This window comes from Marmota marmota, unplaced genomic scaffold, assembly GCF_001458135.2.
Source record: "Marmota marmota marmota unplaced genomic scaffold, marMar, whole genome shotgun sequence".
Taxonomy (NCBI): Eukaryota; Metazoa; Chordata; class Mammalia; order Rodentia; family Sciuridae; genus Marmota; species Marmota marmota.
The window spans coordinates 2,985,612-2,998,572 of record NW_026000130.1 but is presented as its reverse complement, the minus strand read 5'-3'; the positions used below and the strand labels follow the sequence as shown (position 1 = coordinate 2,998,572).

The 12,961-nt window shown below is 48.9% G+C and overlaps 2 long non-coding RNA genes across 2 annotated transcripts; both read right to left on the bottom strand.

Annotated features, from left to right (window-relative positions):
- Positions 1–2,577: 2,577 nt before the first annotated feature.
- On the bottom strand, positions 2,578–5,805 carry LOC125611111. The gene is made up of 2 exons (XR_007341237.1): positions 3,443–5,805; positions 2,578–3,363 (listed from the first exon to the last, which is right to left on the bottom strand). It is a non-coding gene; the product is annotated as an uncharacterized LOC125611111 (long non-coding RNA).
- Positions 5,806–8,397: 2,592 nt separating this feature from the next.
- Positions 8,398–11,012, bottom strand: LOC125611110. Its single transcript, XR_007341236.1, has 2 exons — positions 10,076–11,012; positions 8,398–9,041 (listed from the first exon to the last, which is right to left on the bottom strand). It is a non-coding gene; the product is annotated as an uncharacterized LOC125611110 (long non-coding RNA).
- Between the last annotated feature and the right edge of the window lie 1,949 nt (positions 11,013–12,961).

The window sequence follows — 12,961 nt, the reverse complement described above, 5'->3', positions numbered from 1 at the left end:
CTGTGGGCAAGGGGACCTAAGGTGAATAGCAAGAGAGAGGCAGAGGCGCAGGGCCCGTGTGTCTGGGGGCGAGTTCCCGCCGCGACCGCCTCCCCGCCGCGACGGCCCAGCTGGGGTGACTGGCGAGGATGTCGTTGAGCCGGCTTGGCCTAAGGAGGCGCCTGTGCCAGGCCGCGACCCTGAATCTGTACAGTGGGGATGAAGGACTGGCTCCCAAGAGGGGAGCGACGGAGAGTGGCCGGGGACGCGGCGTTCAAAAGAGAATGACGAACGTCAAGGCTGCGAATCCCTGGCCCTCGCTGTAGGCGCCGGCGTGGGCTCAGTAGTCGCCTGGTGCCAGAGTTTGGGGACAGTGACGGGCTAAGCGGGCCAAGTCTAGAGCTCCCAGTATTCTCTCCAGGAATATTTTCCTGTCTTCTTTCCAACCGGCTGGCGAATAAATCCCTCCACTCACTGGTCTAATTTAAACGCGCTGCGTGCCCACAGGACAGGACCCGCCCTGCGGGAAGCGCCCACCCGGGGACTCCACGCAGACAAGGAGCGCGCCGGCTCCGGGCTTCCCTCTCGGTCCAGCCGTGTCCCAGCTGGGCCTGGAGCCAGGCATCACACCACGGGAAGCCCCCCCCCACCCCACCACGCAAAATGGTTGAGGATTCAGTAAAATTAACTGTGTAGGCAGGGGAGACTGTAGCTGGCACACAGTAGGTGCTTCGGAAGCGTTGGTTGTTCCTCTCATCTCCGTGTGATCAAAAAGATCCAGGAGGCGATCGCTGTAAGTGTACATGAAGTACTGGATGTGGTGTGGCTTCCATGGTTGCTATGAATTCAACGAAAACCTACATAAAGCCAGTTAAGCATGGCTCTCCTAGGAACGGGGACTGTGACTGGATGGTCTCTCTCTCTCCACAGAGATACGTGGAGTCACTGTGCATGACACATGGTATGTACTCTAGAAAGAAACTAGAGACTGGGGTTGGAGCCCAGGAGCAGGTGAAGGGAAGAGCAGAACACTGCAAAGTCCTCAAGCAGATTGAGGGAAACAAGAAGAAAAGATAGGGTTTTAAGTCTGGGCCTGAAACTAGACACAGGTTTATATGTTAAGGCCAAAAATAAAAGGAAGCTTGGCTCCTCCTAACTGTGTTTCTGGCTTTACCAGACTTCAGAGCTGCAGGTAAGTGGATGGTGAGGGCAGCTGATGCCCATGGATTCACTTCGTCAGATGCACCTCACTGGGTGGTTTTGGGAGAGGGGAATCTTATGGACTGTCATGAGACAGGAGTGCAGACTGGTCACGTGATGAGCAGGTGCACTGTCAGGAGGTAGACAGAATGAAGTTATGCGCCAGTTGTTAAAATGCCCCAAGAAGATCACAGCCTTGTTCCCATCTTAGTCCTGCCAAAGATGCAAAGTCTAATCAGGAGGATTTAACAGACAAACCCAAATAAAGGGACATTCTACAGAAGAGCTAGCCTGTAACCTTGGAGTGCCAAAGCCATGACAGTCAAGGGAAGACCTGGAACTGCTCCAGACTGAAGGAGACTACAGAGATGTGACAACTGAATGTCATATGTGGCATTGAAATAATTAAATAATTCAAATAATTAAATGCCACAGCACAGGGCAGAGCAGGGCAGAAGTCACTGAGGCTGACCTACTGGTTCTTTGCTGGGGTCTCTTCTGATCACTTTCCCTGGCTTAATTCACTTAATTCTTTTTTTTTTTTTCAGTGTGGGGGAGGTGTACCAGGGATTGAACCCAGGACGCTCACCCACTGAGCCACATCACCAGCCCTATTTTAAATTTTATTGAGAGACAGGGTCTCACTGGGCTGCTTAGTGCCTCACTGTTGCTGAGACTGGCTTTGAACTCCTCCTGCCTCAGCCTCCGGAACCGCTAGGATAACAGCGATGCACCACCCCGCCCAGATGGACCTATCTGAGCCAACCTTAAAGTGATTGGTGGGCATTCACGGTCACAAGCGCAAACGCCCTGTGTACATCACTGTGTCTTCAGTTCCTCAACCTTCAAAGACGGTTTCCTTTACCCTGTCTCTATCCACATGCTGACCACTCCCCTATGCAGCCTATGGAACACTGCAGTTTCCACATGGCCTCCAAAAAAAATTTGGGGGAAATAAAAAAGCTTTGCTCAGTTACAACTTTAAATAGGTTGATACCATAGAAACAATCCTTAAGTGGCGTTTCCAAGCTGATATATTTAAAGTCTAGCACATGTACTTTTTCTAGGACAGTGACATTATGCAGTTGCACATGGCTCATTCTTATTTTGAAGTTTGTCACAAAAATATATATGGTGTCCTGAACTTGGCAGAACTGAAAACCCAGATTGGCTGAGATTACAAATTTGATTTCCCTCTAAGTGCTCCTTGCAGATGGTTTCTACTTATATTTCAAGAACTTGTGAAGACTCTGTCCTTATATAGAAAGCTGGGACACAAGTTTCCCCAGATCTCGGACATTATCGATAAAGCAAGCATCCCGCAAGAGCATACGTTTCACTTATTCATTAACATTATTTTTTATATTTGGTATCAGGCTCCTTAATCACTGAGCCCTTTATTTTATTTAGAGACAGGGTCTCACTGAGTTGCTTAGAGCCTCACTGTGGCTGAGGCTGGCTTTGAACTTGCCATCCTCCAGCCTCAACCTACGGAGCCCCTGGGGTTATAGGTGCGCAACACTGCACCCAGCTCATTAACAATATCGAACAAGTACCTAGCCATTGTCTACCACAATGTCACAGTGACCTCCAAACTTAGCACCTTGAAACAACAGAAAACACCTCACGCCACTTTGGGCAGGAAGTGGGGAGTGGCTGAGCTGGGTGCTTCTGACTCAGCCTCGTCCCTCCTGGGGTTGCACTCATCTGAAGGTTCCACAGGGGCTGAATCATCCACAGGTCTCAGTTCCCTGCCCCGGAACCTCCTGAGGTCCTTTATGACCTAATCTCAGAAGTCACACGTGGTCATCTCTGCAATTTCCTATTGATTACATAGCCCTTCTTAGGGGCGCCAGGTTTAGCTAATAAAAATACAGTTGTGAATTTCAGGTTAAATGAATACTATTTTTGATTATGTATCATTCAACCTTGAAAAATACTAAAAATTACCCATCCTCTTATCTGGAATTCAGATGTAACCAGAGTCCTCTCTTTAGTCTGCTGCCTGTCCTGATGAGTACAGGAAGGAAAACGTCCCAGTGGGGGGCACGGATACCAGGAAGCAGCTTCACTGGGCGCCATGCTGGAAGCCAGCTGCCACACCTGTGATGGCTGGAGGTGGCTGTCAGTGGGGATAAGTGGGGCAATTTTAAAAAATGCTTCCCACTCTCCTGGGTTTCTAGCCTAGAGAGTAAGAACAACTTGAATCAACCAGCAGGAAAATAAACACAAAACCTGAATAAAGTGCTTCGGAGAGACGTACCTGGTGCTTGGTGCAGAGAAAAGTCATCCACTGCTTTCCGGGTGTGATGGCCCATGCCTGTCATCCCAGCCACTCGGGAGGCTGAGGCAGGAGGATCACAAGTTCAAGGCCAGCCTCAGCAACTTAGTGAGACCCTGACTCAAACTAAAATTCAAAAAGGGGCTGGGGCTGGGGCTCAGTGGTTAAGGACTCCTGGGTTCAATCTCTTGGACTATTAAAAAAAAAAATCCCAGAAAGAGGGAATAGCTGCTTTTCCATGTGACTTTCTGTAAGGGTGTGAAAGGGGCTGAGATGGTTCTGCTGCTAAAGAAGGATCCAAAACCCTGAATGCACGGCTTGGACCTACATCAACACACACAAAGGACTGCGTGTAAAACATGGTGAAAGTAAATAAAAGTTTGTGGTTTATGGTATTGTACCAACGTCGGTTTCCTAGTATTACAGCTGTGTGAGATGTCCACGTGACGTATCTGGGTGAAGGATCCATGGAACTCTCTGCACTAGTTTTGCAACTTCATATGAGTCAATAATCATTTCAAAATAAATTAATAAACAATCTGTTGAGGGGGAAAAATAGCTTGTTACAAATGAGGTAAAATCTGAATAATCCAAACTGTAATCCCAGCGGCTCAGGAGGCTGAGACAGGAGGATGGCAACTTCAAAGCCAGCCTCAGCAACTCAGCGAGGCCCTAAGCAACTTAGTGAGATCCTGTCTCTAAGTAAGAATCAAAAATGGAATGAGGATGTGGCTCAGTGGTTAAGTGTCCCTGGGGTCAATCCCAGGTACCAAAAAATATATATATCAGCATGATCCAGACTTGAGGAAGGCCTCAAGACGGAGGAGGGCCTGGCGGATGAGCCAGGGGCTTCCACCAGGTGGGAGAGAACTCTTGTGGTTTATTATTCTGAGCAGAGCTCAGAACAGTGAATGAGACAGACTTAAGGATGAAGGGTAAGAGGTGTCCACATGATTCCAGACCCAAATTTGGGGTGAGGGAAGGCTGGAACACCCCCATTGGTAGGAGGAGTCAGAGGTTGGGGAAACCCTCCAAGAAGCTGGGGTTGTTGGTGCCCTTGCCTGTGAAGGGCTTAGAATCCCTGGAGGTAAGTGAAATCCTGGCGGTAAGGAAATGTGTGTTCTCATTTTGTACCCCTGAGGAAGAATGGGAACACTCCCGAGCATCAGTGTTTCTGGAGGTCTGAAAGTCATTTGAGAATCTGCAGGTGAGGCCCATCTCTTCTGGGATCTCCGCCGAGGCCGATGGTATGTTGTAAAGGTGGCTGCACGAGTGTCCTCCACACCACATCTACTCTGCGAGATGACCTTACTACCCACTTCAGTCTGTCTCTCCTTGATTGCAGGAGGGCTCCTTGGCTATGTGGAAAACCGAGGTAGAAGTGCCACGGTGCCAGTTCCTGGCATACCCTTTAAGCTCCCCTGCTCCTGACCTCTTGTAACATTTGCTATGGGAGGAGCCGAGCCCACGGGAGGAGCCCGACTTCCCTGGCCCCCCTCACTCTAAGGAAGCCCAAGGTACCATGCAAAGAGGTTCAGGGACGAGATGCCCAGGGAGCTTCCAGATGCTCCAGCCATCCCAGCCCAGGCTCCAGAGGAGAGTGAGGAAGCCTCCAGATGGTAGAGTCCCCGCCAACATCTGCCTGGGGACCCGTCCAGCTCGCTCTGGTTAATCCCAGAACTGAGCGATTTAACAAAGGGCAGCCCTGGTGCAGTCGGAGGAGGGGAACCAGGAAGGTCCTCTGCTCGTGGTCAGCAGGGATCAGGATCTTCCTGAGTCCTTACTCGGCCCAGGTCCCCCTTACCCTGGAGGTCGGGCCTACAGGAAGAGAGCTGGTTCTCTTTGTTGTGTTTTGATGGAAGTTGTCAGCGCCCGGCTCCGGAGGTCGGCCACTGTGAGCCTCGAGGCCGGCGGTGGCTTCATTTGGCAAATGTGCAGCAGACAGTCCCCCAGCCACGGGCTGTGCCGGCAGCTGGCAGCCCCCGGTGGATGCGCGGCACCCTGAAGGTTGGGCGTGGATGGGATGGCAGCCCACCCTTCCTTCAGGATGGCCAGAGAATCCGGAGAGCGGCCAGCGACAGAGCTGTCCTCGGGTGCCGCAGCCTCCAGTCCTGAGCTTCCCTCACCTGGACTCGCCTGCCTGTGACGGTTTGGATGGAGGTGTCCCCAAAAACTCAGTGTGAGACAATGCAAGAGGTGAAATGATGGGGCTGTGACGCCCTCGAGCGGACTAGCTGGGCGGAGCTGCAGGCGGTGGCGGGGGCGGTCACCGGGGCGTGGCCTTGGTCAGTGTTCAGTATCAGGAGGATCCTGACCCCTGCGGTATCTGCGAAGGGAGCACGCTCTCCCCCTCCCTCCTTCCCTCCCCCCTCCTCCTTCTTCTTTTCTCTCTCCCCCTTCTCTCTCTCTCTCTCTCTCTCTCTCTCTCCCTCTCCCTCTCTCCCCCTTTCTCCAATTTCCACCAAGATGTCCTGCCCACTGGAATCCCAGAGGAATGGAAGGAAGCCAGCTGTCTTTGGACTGAGTCTGTGAGCCCCAAATACACTTTTCCTTTTCTGTGATTGTTCCCCTCAGTCCTCTGGTCACCGCAGGGGAAAACCTGACGACTTGGTGACCTCCTTCTCAATTTCTTATAACCCCCCTGTGAGGACAGCACAATCCTCATCTGCATGTCTCCATTTTCAGAAGAGGAAAGCCAGGGTTGAAGAAGTCATCCAACCTTCCCATGGGAGGAACTGGGTGGGTCCAGACCCCCCTGGGTACCCAAGTCTGCAAACGCTGGGATCCCTTCTATACAACAGCTTAGCGTATGGGTCTAACCCACACAGCAAGGCACAGCGTGCCCAGGGTCACCCCACAGGGAAACCGCATGGCCAGGGCATGACCCTCATTTTCTCTGACACCAAAGCTAGTCATATATAATTATAGCCCCCAAGTGAAGTGCAGAGTGCATGTCTCCACCTATGGCAGGTTAAGGAATCAGAACAGACGGTGCCCAGTACCCAGGCTGGACAGTGGAGGGTCCAGGACGGCTGACTCATTGCCCTAAGGAACCACCAAGGAAAGTTCTAGGACAGGCTCCAATTTCACAGTGTTGTCAAATTTCTGTCCAAATCAGGGTACATAGGTGGAGTCTGTCAAAAAAGTCAGCATAAGCTGTGGTGGTGCACGCCTGTCACCCCAGCAACCCTGGAGGCTGAGGCAGGAGGATCAAAGCCAGCCTCAGCAACAGCGAGGCCCTAAGCCACTCAGTGAGACCCTGTCTCTAAATAAAACACAAAACAGGGCTGGGGATGGGGCTCAGTGGTCAAGGGCCCCTGAGTTCAATCCCCGGTACCCCCCCCCAAAAAGATTATATATTTAAATATAAATAGTCATCCCTGAGTATCCAGGGGGATTGATTCCAGGATACCCACCACCCATAACCAAAATCTGCACATGTTCAAGTCTCATATATAAAATGGTGTAGCAATCACCTATAGCCTAAGCATGTCTCCCCATACACTTTACCTTTTTAAAGTGTTTTGGCAATGCTGGGGATTAAACCCAGGGCAGCGTTGGGAGTGAACTTGTACATGCTAGGCAAGCGCTCCACCACTGAGCTAAAGCCCCCTCTCCCCCACACTTTAACTCATCTCTAGATGACTTAGAACCCTACCCAGAGTGAGTGCCGTCTACACAGCTGTTAAACTGTACTGTTTAGGGAAGAGTGACAAGTGAGGAAGTCTGAACACGCTCAGCACAGATGCAACTTTTTCCCAAATGTTCCTGATCCCACTTGGTTGAATTGCAGATGTGGACCGTGGGCCATGGGGCCGTGGGGGACTATATTTCTAGGCATGGAAATGTGTATGAACAATCTGGAATACTGTGTTCCAAACAGGAAAGGGGCAGCATTAGGAAAGGAAGGGGATGTTGAGAGGAAGTACAAATGGGACCTCTTGGCTTCTCACTATACGTTTTCTGGTTGCTTCGTAATAATGCATTCATGTACTGCTGTGAATCAAAAAATCTTTTCAGCACTGGGCACAGTGGTGCACACCTGTCATCCCAGCAGATCGGGAGGCTGAGGCAGGAGGATCTTAAGTTCAAGGCCAGCCTCATCAACAGTGAGACATTAAGCAGCTCAGTGAGACCCTGTCTCTGAATAAAACACAAAATAGGGCTGGGGGTGTGGCTCAGTGGTTGAGGGCCCCTGAGTTCAATCCCTGGTACCCCCCCCCCAAAAAAAAAGAAGAAAAATATTTTCAGACCAAATCAAGGACAATGAACCATGAGTGGATTCCGAGACTGGCTTTTTCAGGGGACAAGTCCCTGTCCCACCACACAGGGGCTGGACACAGAGTCTGTAGCTTTCTCTCCTGCTTCTCCCTCTGCTTCCGCTGTTAATGTTTTCCCCTGGGGGGGGGCAGTTCTATGATTGTTTCCTGTGTCTCCGTGGCTGGAATTCTTCTAAAAGGTGTGACCTCTGGAACTGAGTCAGTGCTCTTATGTTTTGAATAGAGCCCTTGCCGCTCTGCCACTGTGATTTTTTTTTTTAATTTGTTCTGATAAGTTGGACAGGACAGTAGAATGCACTTTGGCACATCATATGTAAACGGACTTCTCATTCTTCTGGTTGTACATGATGTAGAATCGCACGGGTTGTGTACTCATATACGCACAAAGGGCAACAGTGTCCCATTGGTTCTCCTATTCTTCCTACCCCCATTCCACTCCCCTCCCTTCCTTCCCCTCCACCTAATCCAAAGCACCTCTATTCTTCACTAGCCCCCACCCCCTTGTTGGGAACTTGCATCCGCATATCAGAGGAAATGTTCAGCCTTTGGTTCTTTGGGATTGGCTTATTTCACTTAGCATGAGAGTCTCCAGCTCCATCCATTTGCCAGCAAAGGCCATAATTTCATTCTTCTTTAAGGCTGAGTAATATTCCATTGTGTATATGTACCACATTTTCTTTATTCATTCATCTGTTGAAGGGCACCCAGGTTGGTTCTGCGACTTATTCTTAGATAGACATATTCTTTCTCTTCCTCTCTCATCTCCTCTCTATCTCCGTCTCTCCCTAATCTTGGGTTAAACAGGGTTACCTTTCTTCCCCATCCTGGGCAGAGTTATCTGTCCTTCAGCACACACCAGACAAAGGAAGCAATTCAGATACTAGGTTGGCGCCAGATCTCAGAAATGATCATCTCCTAAATTAACATGTGAATTACCATCCCCCACAGAACAGTGGAATGTAGCCTTTGAGTCACCTCTTTAACCCCCCCACCCTTGACTGGCAGAATCACAGCCTCTGGGACAGGAGCCCCTGTACTTCTCCTCCATTAGCAAAGCAATAAAGCTTCTTTTTCCTTTTTCTAAACGCAGTGTCCTCATTATTGCATTGGCATCAGGGACAAGAACTGAGCTTTTGGGAACTAATCTGGCACCCTAGGTGGGACCCAGGAGCAACCGTCTCTCCAGCTCCCTTGGGCAGGCCTGGCTTTCCAAGCAACCCCACTTCTGTGCTGAGGGTGTGAGGTGCTGCTGAACTGGTTGAGAGACAACCACCGAGAGTCGGCGTCCCCGGGTTCAACCCCTGGTAAGAAAAAGAAAAAAAAAAAAAAAAGATAATTTTCTTGTGTCTGTTAGGTCTTATACTTAGGGAGCTAAGTCTGGTTTTTTGTTTTGTTTTGTTTTTTGGTCCCGGGGGCACTTAACCATTGACCAAATCTCCATCCCTTTTTATTTTTTATTTTGAGACAAGGTCTCATTCGTTACATTGCCTACGGCCTCACAACATTGGTGAGGCTGGCTTTGAACTTGCCATCCTCCTGCCTCAGCCTCCCAAGCCACTGGGATTACAGGTGTGTGTGACCACACCTAGCAGAGAAACTAATCTTAAAGGAATTAGGGTTCTACTTGTTTTTAAACCTTTTAAATGGTTTCTTAACTGGTTAAAAGAAGAACTGTTATTTAAGCTATAACAATATAGTTGACACCCTAAATATTTGTAATTAGATATTATGTCTACATCTGAAAACTAGTTTTGTATAAGCTTTGTCTAGATGTTATGCAAAAGTTTGCTAAATGAATGTCTATATGAGTTTACCTGCAAGATAACCAATAAGTGCTCTCTTTTATGTATAGCATCTATCATGGAAGGGCCACACCGCCCTTTGAAGACCTGTCATATCTGTTTGCTTTCACTAAGTCTATTTCTGATCACTAACAGTCTTTCCTAAATGCATAAGAGATTGAAGTCTCTCTTTTGTTTTTCGCTAGGACTGCTAACCCATGCAGCAGACCTGAGATTATTGTCACCTTAGACTATGGATTCTAAATTCACTTTAAAAGTTAAACTGAGGGCTGGGGTTGTGGCTCAGCAGTGGAGTGCTCGCCTAGCATGTGCTAGGCCCTGGGTTCAATCCTCAGCACCACATAGAAATAAGTAAAATACAAGGCCCACTGACAACCAAAAAAAAAAAAAAGAAAAAGAAAGAAAGAAAAAAGAAAAAAAAAGCCAACCTGAGTGAGTAGGACATCTGTGTAATTGTGATACTAACTACTACTGGCTTCTTTGTATACTAGATGCATTCATGTTCAAGTATACGAGGATTTTAAAATGCAAACCTCGGGAGAGCACTTTTCCAAGTTGGTATTCTCCAAAAGAATATTCTCTGTACCATTAGTCTCCTTCAGGTTTCTACAAAAATAACAAATTTGATTTGCATTTATTCACATCACTGAATGTTTTATACCTGGATAAAGGTCACCTGTTGTCTTATTGACTTATTGTCATATATGAAATTTTGTGTGACTCTTTACACTGGGATGGGAATTCAAGTGTATTTTTGGAAGGTGGTAAGGAGAGACTAAATTGTTCAAAGGGTTAAACTGACAATGTGGACGTGAAAACGTTCTGCCACCTTATCCACAGGAGGGAAGACCTGTCTCAGCCTCTCTGATCATGTTTCTGGTGTAGCGTTGTGTCGTGGACTGATGTTCAGATGGACTCAGGAGACAACACGTGGAGACCTTGGTACAGTGATATTTTAAAGGGGGCAAAGATCAGATTCAGAAATGAAACACTTTAAGTTGTGTTCAGAAGGTAAATTTTTGTTGTTGTTGTTATAAAAAGTTCTCAAGAGTGATCCCTAACAAATCTCAGCTGACTCTAACAGGAGACAGAAAAAGGGTCCCTTTTGACCAATTTGGACTCCAACACTTGGCAAGGGAGTTTGACCAAAATGCAGCGATACATGGACATTTGCAAGACAAGACAGTGGCCCTTCTACCTGAGATGCACATTTGTGTCAGTCTTCCTGAAAGTCAGTAAAACTGTCAGGCCATAAAGAAAGAGTTTTTACACAGGAGTGCCCGATAAATATCACAAAAAGCTCTGCCAGTCACAAGTATGTTCTGCCTCAACCTGAGACCTGCAACAGGGGCCCACTTCACCTTTTGAATATAGCTCTGAGGATTTTTTTTTTCTTTTTCTGGTATTGGGGTTTGAACCCAGAGGCCCTCGACCACTGAGCCCCGTCCCCAGCTCTGTTTTTTGTTTTATTTAGAGACAGAGTCTCCGAGTTGCTTAGGGCCTCACTTTTGTGAGGCTGGCTTTGCACTTGCAATCCTCCTGCCTCAGCCTCCCGAGCCTCTGGGATTACAGGCGTGCACCACTGCACTGGCCATCTGGGGCTTATTTTCAAAAGGGACACGTTTTCCTTTTCCTTTTCTCCCTCTCCCCCCCACCAACCTGGGGGCAGGGAACAAGATGATGGAGAGTTATTAGTGCTGCACAGGAAGACGTCTGCCAGAGGATCTAGGAAGTGAATATCTCCCAAATTAACATGTGAATCCCAACACCCCATCAGGGTGCCCTGGGACCCCTTACCAGAGCACACCTGGAATGCAACCCTGGAAGACTTCCTTTAAAATCCCCCGTTCCTCCCAATGGGCACAATCACAGCCTCAGGGACAGGAGTCCCCTGTGATTCTCCTTTGCTAGCAAAGCAATAAAACAAGCTTTTCCTTTTTCTCAAACCATGGCCTCATCATTAAACCGGCATTGCTTGGCATCAGGGACAAGGCCGAGCTCCGGTCACAGACCCACGGGTGCTTCTTTCCCGTGCTTTCTTTCACTATGAACTGCTGCTCTGACCCCCCTTCCAGAGTCTGCCTTCATCACCTCCAGCTCAAGAGGACAAGTTCATCCAAAATACCCTGACCGAGTGCTCCCGCTTACCTGGATGGCCACAAAAACTGCTCAACGGGGACAACTCATTACCACGGCGGTTTCCACCTTGGAAAGTTAATACATCTGGGATAGATGGCAACACTGAGGGCCGAGAACAAGAAGGAGGCCGAAAGGTATAAAAAGAAAAGCCGTGGGGGAGGCAGGGCGGGGGGGGGGGGGGCCATCTGAGGAAATAAAGTCCAGGTGGGTCATTTTCATAACATAGTATTTAGGCTGGGCGCAGTGGGCCTCGCATGTGATCTCAGCGGCTTGGGAGGCTGAGGCAGGAGGATCATGAGTTCAAAGCCAGCCTCAGCAACCACGAGGCCCTAAGCAGCTCAGTGAGACCCTGTCTCTAAATAAAATATGAAATAGGGCTGGGGATAGGGCTCGGGGGTCGAGGGCCCCTGAGTTTAATCCTTGGTACCAAAAACAATAATAATGATGATAATGATGATGATGATGATAATATAGTAATAGTATTCAGCCTTAATTGGGATATAAACATCCAATTGTAGCCATTTTTAACTCTAGTCCTTCCCTGTACCCATCCCAGTTTTTAAAATTCGTTCTTCTTAGCTGTGTGACAGCAGAATGTATGTTGACACACTATGCACACGTGGAGTACAACTTCTTATTCCCCTGGTTGGACATGATGCAGAGTGACACTGCTTGTCATCATGTGCACATAGGAAAGTTCTGTCCAATTCACTCCCTGGTCTTTCCTATTCCCTCCCTCTCCCTCCTCTTCACGCCCCTTTGTCTAGACAATGAACTCCTATTCTTCCCTCCCCATTACTGTGTGTCAGCATCCCCACATCAGAGAGAGCATCGGGCCTCTGGTGATCTGGGATTGTCCTCCTTCACTAAGCATGATGTCCCCAGCCCACCCCAATTTTAAAATTAGCTAATGGGCTCCTCCTGTCAGGGCAAAGGGCAGGGCTGTCCCTCTTAGAGATCAAAGCAGGGGGCTGCCTCCTGTGAGGAGTGGAAGGCCCTGGGCCCATTGCACAAGGCAGTGCTCAGCTTGAAATGCTGAGCGACTTGGGATGGGAGAGGCCTGGGGAGGGGAGCAGAATCAACAGCTGCCAGCAGTTAACACCAGAGAGTGAAAATCCACAGCCCTGGATAGACAGGAGGCCAGAAGGAAGCGGCCACCTGGCCAACAGAGATAAACTGTGTGTGTGCCAAAGGCCCGGATCCACAGGGAGACTTTCCCGCTGCAAGAGAACCAACAGAAGTGGGGACAACTATAGGTATATATTTTTTTCTTTCTTTGG